Below are 8,265 nucleotides of genomic sequence, written 5' to 3'. Positions count from 1 at the left end.
GTTAATTTACATTGCTTGCTGTTGAGGTTGTATTTTTCTCTTACTCTGAAGGTCTCAATTACTTTCTCAGCCACTGGAAAAAGAGAAGACTGGGAGGTGGGTTTACCGGCAAAGGAACGCTTGCATTAGTCAGGATCATGGATATGGGAGTGATACCGGCTTCTTAAATTCATTCTGGGGATTCAAGGAAATAATTCAACAGGATGCATAAATCATGTAGTCCCTTGTCTGGAGCAAGCAAGATGGGTAATACATGTAGTTTCTTTAAAAAGGAAAAAGGAAAACTAAGTTTCAAGCAATTATGATTACCTTCGTCCTGCCAGCCATAGTGAGGCACATGGAGCTGACCCGAGCCAGTTGTGCAGATGTTGCAGAGTGAAGTCGGGCAGGGGGCTGAGCCCTATGAGGGCAGAAATAATCCAGGAACAGGGCTCCGTTGATAAGGGCTGTGGGAATTGTAGACTCAAAGTACTAGGAGAGTTCAGAGAAGGAGAGATTTCAGTTTTCCTTGAATACTGACTTGATATGGCATGGTAAGGGTAATAGCTTCTAAGAATGACAGTCAGGAGTTTCTCACAAGGGCTAATGAATCACTCCATTTAGCTGTGACAACAGCAAGGCAAAGAAATATCTTCAAGGGCCCAGACGTTATTTTTCTGGCCCTGTCCCGGGGGTATAATGTGCTTAGAAGTTATGACAAATTAGCTGCTTGTAGCAAATCTACACGAGCCCTTTTATAAAGATGGAAGTTTAGGCCTGCGTTAATGGGTTATTATTGGCAAGGGAAATAAAGTTAGATGAAGAGGGCGGGCCCTGGCTAGGAAGGGCTTTGAGAAGCGGCCCAGGAGCTCAGCCCTGGCCCAGGAAGCCAGAGCACGGGCAACTGTTCCAAAGGCAGAGACCAAGCCTCTACGGGGTCATGGGCCATTGCTGCGTGTCTGTGTCCCCACAGTCATTTTACACACGGAGGCTGAGGGCAAAGTTACTGGACTTCTGTACCGGGAAATGGAAAGGAAATAAAAGAGAAGTAATTAAGGAAACAAAATGGAACTGGAGATGTGAAGAGAATGCAGTGCTGTGGTATTTTTTTTCAATCATGAGAATTTATTTTCTCACCAGTATTGTTTTTCTAGGAGGGAGCATCCCCTAATTTCACACTGCTGTGTTTATGTTTCAATGTGCCCGAGTGACATTTGCGATGGCCAGCCTCTGGGTTCTCTCTGTGCTTTGGGAGGGAGAAGCCAGGCCTGAAGTCAGGGCCCTCGGGAAGTCGAGCCTTGTTTTGGCAGAGATGTGTATCCCTATGTTCATTTATGTTCTATTACAACGTATGTGGAAACAGTGACCTGTGAACTATGCTGTTCCATAACATTAAAGAAATACAGGTACACACACACACACACACACACACACACACACATCTTAAATAAACGCAGTGTGCATAAATACTTTTTAAATATAACAGTGAACTATTTGCATCTTATGCTAATACCTCTATTTACCTGCAACTGGCATAAAGAACGAACCACTGAACAGTAGCGTCCTGTGGAAAGCATATACATGGTATCTCATATTGCTCTTAGACATAATGGTAATTGATGTTAAATCACAAATACACAGTATTTAATTTTATTTATTTATTTTAAGGTTTTATTTATCTGAGAGAGACAGAAAGAGAGAGAGCATGAGTAGGGAGGAGGGGCAGAGGGAGAGGGAGAAGCAGAGTCCTCACCGAGCAGGGAGCCGGACGCTGGATCCTAGGACCCATGGATCATGACCTGAGCCAAAGAAAGATGCCTAACTGACTGAACAACCCATGCCTCTAAACAGTATTTCAAATAGAAAAGCAGCACACACACACACACACACACACACACACACACAAGAACATACCTGACCTTAAGTGACCTCAAGGCCTGAGCAATGTGTAGTCAGGATGCCTACCCATGGAGACTTCAGGAAAGCAAGCGGCCTGGCAGCGGAGTGGAATGAGGCCATCTTCCAGACCCACAGTGGCCATTAGCCTTGCTGTAGTTCAAGGGGTCTTCACTCTAATCAGTCTGTTAATGGGACTCTGCTGCCTTCCCAGTGCTCACTGTCATCTTTTTCTATCAGCTTCCTCCCTCAGGCTTCCTACCCCCTTATTGCTCTGCTCACTCAGGCTTCTCCTTCCTCATAACTGGGCTTCTTCATGGCCCACAATGGCCCCTGCTTGTCTTACAACATGGCTTTTCAGCTTGGTTTCTTATTGCAAACTGCCTGCTTACATCGGTTTCATTTATTTATTTTTTCCCAATTTTGCCTCCCAAAAGTAAACATTGGAAAGGACCAGCTCATTTTATTTTGCACCAAGCCATTTTACTTCTTCTTTTTTCCAGAACAGCTTTCTTGAGGTATAACTAAAATACAAGGAACTGCAAATATTTAATGTGTATAATTTGATGAGTTCGGACATATGCAAACACCCATGAAACCATCACCACAATCAAAGTATGGGTCACTGGTGAGTCAGAGAATTGGTTTCTACGGATTATGTGCCATTGAATCATAGCCTAGGTCCCTGTGGGAGACTAGAGGGGGCTCAGGCCCGGGTGGTTAGTTCAGGGTTGTCTTTCAGCAGGGGCTGTGGCAGGACAGTCACTGCGAGTGGCACGTTTTGTCAGGTTCTTTCACTTGTTAGTTCCCCTAGCCTCTGCTGGGTGGTGGCTTGGGGGGCCTAAGGCTCCAGTTACTGGGGTGGTGTGCACAGAAGACCTGGCATTCTTTCTGCCTGTCTGCTGTGGTCAGAGCATATGTCTGTCTTAAGAGTCCACAGTGGTCCCCCTATACTAGGTCAGGGCACGACAGGTCAACGTAAGTGAGTCTCTCACTGAAAATGATAAAAGAGAAGCCAAGATTTGTCTCTTGTAGGGCTCCCTCTGTTGCTCCCCTTCTAAGGAGTGTGAGCCATATGTGGCGGGTGGGAATGACTGCCCTCCCACTGGTGAGGTAAAGGGTTTGTAGCAGGCAGCATGCTTAGCAGCAAGGTCAAAACCCAAATCTGGTTAATTTCTTCCAGGAAAGGTATCATCAGACAGTTCTGGGAAGCTCTGAGATTTACTAGCAGCGTTTGGAAGCTGCATTACCAGGTATAACCTACTCGGTCATTGAAGACATCTCTCTTACTGTCATTGGGCACCAGGGCTCAGCTCCTCCTCCTGCAACCACAGTCCTGGTCTCTTGTGAAAATTGCAGCCACACTTGCTTCTGGAAAACCAGCATAGCCACCCACCAACCTTTGCCAGAATGAGCTCTCCGAGGCCCAGGATTTTTCCACTTTAAAATTGGGGGGTTGTCATCTGACAGTGGGTCCTAGGTTACATGTCCAGGCCTTAGTTGCAAGGAAGGCTAGCGATGCAACTTTTACGAGTGGTCTCTGCTTCTTAAGATAGAGAATCCCCCAAATAGGGTTCAGATGCTGGACAGTAACATTTATGTCAAATACATAAATGCTATGTATTTATCCCCTTGGGCCTTGTCCATTCTTAAGACAGGAGAGAAACGTGAGGAAAATTGTGCATTAAGTACTACATGTTTGTGTTCTCCTCCAATTCATATATGGGAACCCTACTCCCCGGTGTGATGGTGTTTGGAGACGGGGCCTTTGTGAGGCAGTTAGGTCCTAAGGGTGGAGTCCTCGTGATGAGATTAGTCCTCTTATGAGAAGAGACACAATCGAGCTTGCTTCTCTCTGCTTTCCATGTGAGGATACAACCAGAAGATGAACATCTGAAGACCAGGAAGGGGCCCTTACCGAGAACGGAATCTGCCAGCACCTTGAACTCTCAGCCTCCAGACCCAGGAGAGAGCACTGTCTAATGGTTAAGTCCCCCAGTCTGTGATATCGTGTTATAGCAGCTGGAGCTGACTAAACACAGCATTTGGGGGGAGTCTGTGGAATGGATTGCAGGAGAGAGATGGAACTGGAGGGCCTCCGCGGGGAGCAGCATAGGAATGATGTGCAGAGCTCACACCCGGAGAGCGTGCTGACCTTGGCACAGTGTCTCACCAAGGGAAGAGAACTCTAGTCTAACACAGATAATTTCTAAGCCGTCTCAATTTTGTGTGTGTGGGTGTGTGTGTGTGGGGGGGGGCAGGGGATAAGCTGAGATGGACAGACCAATAAGCACACAGACAGATGCTTCAGCTCCAGAGCCCAAGTCAGAGAGTCCATTCCACTACTAGGTTCTTTGCCAGCTGTGGAAACTTAGGTCAGCCCCAGACATGCCGCCTGGAAAAAGGGGATGATGAGAGCACCTACAGCGTGTGGCAAGGACTCGGAGGGTTCATGCACAAAGAACTGTTGGCCGATTGGCTGGTCCAGAGCAGGTTGCCAATAAATGCTATGTATTAATAATGATATTCTGACGTGAGGTCGAGAGGCTGGCCTATTTGGTAGGCATGGGAGGGAGGCTGGGAGGGCGAATGCGGGAGGGAATGTGAAAGGCAGCACAGACGGAGCATGGTGACAGATGGGGGGCAAGGGCACAGGGGAGAAGCGAGGGTCACAGAAGACTCCATAAATTATTGATAAATCATCTCTCTCATTTGGTTCTTGGCATGGGTTATTCTGATTTGAGCTGGCATTTTTCAGATAAAATAACAGGGAGAGAACAATTGAGAATTTGATCTGATAGGATGAATGCATCACCCGAGAAGTAAAGAATGTCTGAGTGTGCACCCATAGGAAAGCGGGGGTGGGGGCAGGGAGGAGGGAGACTGGCGTGTCCCCCCTCCCCCTCCTCCTCCTGCTTCATAAGAGAAGACACTTGAAAACATAGGGGAGGGGAAGATTTTACACCTGACTTTACCAGTCAGATAACCTGATCCTTACTCTGAACTCTTTGCTTTAAATCCACGTTAGAAGGAGACAGGATATAAATTGCAAATAAATAAATAATCAGGTCAGCTCGTCCACTTAGGAATTAGTTTCTTCCCCAGTGAATGGAGGTCAGATCTATACTAAGGGAGTAAGAACTGGCCCCAGATTTGAGACTGACCTCCCTGAAAGGTCAGTCCCTGTACTGAGAGTCCCCGCTGTGTCATTCCCTGAGGAAGCCTCTGGATCCTGCGCATTCTAGTGTCACTTTACCAGGAGAGGTAATGGTTGCTAAAGCTTCCATCTAACAGGAGTGGATATGATTTTCCATTAGTGCCTAGTCTCACCTGACAGAAATGTAACTAGGGAATGAAAGATAGGATTTATAGATAATCTTAAGAAGCTTCAATTTATTTGATGCCTTGCTACCAAAAGCATAGCCCAGGAATCAGAAACATCGACATCCCTTGGGAGGTCAGTAGAAACGCAGAGCTTCGGGCCCCATGCCATCAGACCAACTAAATCAGAATCTGCATTTTAATAAGATCCCCAGGTAATTTGGGGGATCACTGCATTTTGAAAGGCACTGGCTGAAGGCAGGAGGCGGGCATAGAGAGAGATCAGATTTGTGGAAGACAGAGGAGGCCCTGGGAAGGTGGGAGAATAATGAGGGTCTTACTCATAATTTTGCCTAGGGCTGGCTTTTGAGTGGTGTTTAGAATCTTGACTCATGACAAAATCTCTTGCAAGGAATAGTCTTCACAAAGTTCTCTGAAACCCATAAGCATCACGTCAGCTCAGCTCCAGGTGCAGAGCTGCCTGTCGACGACAGGTTTATTGAGCTCAGCGCGTGCAGAGCACTCGCCCTCTTCCTTTAAATTGGAAACAGATTGCAGCGCTGTAGGCAGTGTCATTGAGAAGGTGGCAACTGCCTTGTTCCATCTCCAAAGTCACCCGGAGTAAAAGTGGATTCTAACATCCCTGGGCCACGCTGGTAGGACTTTTTGGGCCCTCATAGAGTCATTTTCCAAATACCACCCCCTCTTCCATCCGTTTGTTGTTTAATTCCCTATGTTAGGGGTTTTTAAAGCATGACCCCAGGACCAGTAATCTCCACATCACAGGAATAAGAGGAACGTAAAACTCTGGGGTCCCACTCCAGATCTACTAAGTTGGAAACTCGGGCTGGGACCCAGCAATTTGGAAACAAGCCCCCAGGAGTTTCTGATGTTAGCTGAAGTTTGCAAAGCAATGCCCTGCATTTTTAAAAATCTTAAATGGAAATGAAAAAGATTTCCTTTGGCCTACCTTCCTAGGTGATGGTGATGGAGACTTTCTTCTTTGATGGCCATTGTATTTCTGTGCATTGACAGTAAGGAAAAAAAAGTCAAGTTCTTGGTATTTAAAGAGCACTTTTGCAAGAAGTATTGCCTGTGCTCGCTCTCTCTCTCTCTCTCTCTCTCTCTCTCACACACACACACACCTTTGTGAAGCAAATGGAGCAGATGTCCAATCATAGTCTCCATTTTAATGGACAAAGAAACTGTCCCCAAGCACAAAGCTATTTGATCCCCAGGAATCAGGCTGATCTGAGTTTTGAGGAAACATCCAATGCAGAAATTCTATAAGGTCTCATTCAGGAAGCAACACGTTGCCATTGATGAGGCTATTTCGTCTCATGCATTCTGAAGTTCTGTAGTCTTTTTGGAGGCCTCTCGGAGTGACTGGAGATGTGGAAAATCTTGGACTACTCTTTGCTTTCTTTGCAGATTTCCTTTTTTTATTATACTTACTGGAGCTAGTGCATTTCCAGACCCTTCCAAAGAAGGGATTCAGTCACCTGAGTATGACTTCCTATTTGCCTTTACTTAAAATCTGAGAGCCTCCACAAGACCCAGATGTTGGGGCGAGGGGCTGGGGGCTCTACTAATGGCCCTTTGGGGACATTAGTGTGGTTTGGCTCCTGCCATGACAGTAGCCTTATCTTGCCCACTTCCCAGCACCGCCGAGGACATACTGGGATAAGTGCATTTTGGGCCAGGAGAGGAAAGCACAGGGAAAGAGTGGCCAGGGAGGTGGCGCTCCTCATCAGGTAGCCGTCCGCCGACATGGGGCCAGGTGGCTTCTAGTTCTAGGTTATGCCTGAAGAGCAGTCTCTGAGAAGCTGCCTGGCGGTGCAAGAAGAATGCTTAACTAGGATGAGAAGATGTGGGCTCTGGTCCCAGTTATTTGCTCTGCAAGTTTGGGCAAGTCACTTAAACTCTTGGGCCCCATTTGCCTCATCTAATAAATGGAAGTATTAAGACCCGCCCTGGATGTTTCCCAGAGGACTCCCTGCGGTGTCTCTGAGAGTGACCTGTAGCCTGGGCGGTGCCGGGCCCAGTGAAGGGCTGGGCACCCTACACGCTGCTCCCTGTTGTGTGGTCCCCAGGGCTCTGCCCCTCGGGGAGACCTCTGCCTTTCCTCCCCCGTGGGAGCGCAGGGCATGTCTTTGAGGGAGACCACAGAGGCTTCTTGCAACAGGGTAGTGATTCTTCAGCAGTGCTTTTGTGCGCCCGGACTCAGGGCCACCCAGATGAGCCACCAGGGGTTCCCTCACCCCTCTGGGTCCATGAGGCTCTGCTGCCAGTGCCCTCCTTCTACCCAAAGCACAGAATCCGACCCTGTGAAGACGGTCTCTGTTCTACCCTCCACGAAGCTGAATAGAGTCCATTCTCCTTCTTCTGCACCTTTTATCTCAAAAGATTCCTGAGCACACAATACACTTCACAGCCTGGTCCTCTGCCATTAGACAATAAAGGGTCTTTCATTGACCAGTGCTGTTGAAATGCCACCACCTCCGCTGTGCGGCTGCCAGACAGCTGTTCTGAGCTGTGCAGAAAACATCTCTCGATTCTGGGTCATTTAGAATGTCATACGCTGATGAGAGTTCAGGGTAACACCGAGGCCTGCAGGTTATAGGAAAGCCTGGAGTTTCGTAAAACACACACACACACACACACACGCTTAACCAACCTCCAACTGATCCTAAGGAAACCAGACCGAAGTTGTTTATGTGATGTTGGGTTTGTTTTGCGCTGAAGATCCAAAATTTGACCCAGTCCATTTTTGTCCTATTCAAAGTGGTCTCTTTATTATAAACAATTAGGTGTCTTAAAATGGGAATTATATAGATAAAATGTGAGAGTGGTGTAATAAGCTTTACTTGGTCTTGTCTCCAAATAACTATGGGTACTCATGTGTTTTGCCTAATACAATTCCACAGAGGGTCGGCTATGTGCCAGAGCCAGACTTGGAGCTGAGTGGCTAACATGAAGTGGACAGTTTCTGGCCTTGAAGCCAAGCACATTCAGATGTTCACATTCCCTATGTAAAAGGAAAGGGCTTGGGGTAATCTCAGACCCTTG

The 8,265-nt window shown here is 47.2% G+C and overlaps 1 long non-coding RNA gene across 1 annotated transcript; it reads left to right on the top strand.

The window, feature by feature from the left end:
- Positions 1–2,383: 2,383 nt before the first annotated feature.
- On the top strand, positions 2,384–4,103 carry LOC144303660 (uncharacterized). The gene is made up of 3 exons (XR_013370648.1): positions 2,384–2,503; positions 3,059–3,128; positions 3,747–4,103. It is a non-coding gene; the product is annotated as an uncharacterized LOC144303660 (long non-coding RNA).
- The last annotated feature ends 4,162 nt before the right edge of the window (positions 4,104–8,265 follow it).

Source organism: Canis aureus, chromosome 32, assembly GCF_053574225.1.
Source record: "Canis aureus isolate CA01 chromosome 32, VMU_Caureus_v.1.0, whole genome shotgun sequence".
Taxonomy (NCBI): domain Eukaryota; kingdom Metazoa; phylum Chordata; class Mammalia; order Carnivora; family Canidae; genus Canis; species Canis aureus.
Note: the sequence above shows the minus strand (reverse complement) of the source record. Positions and strands in the feature narration are given on the sequence as shown.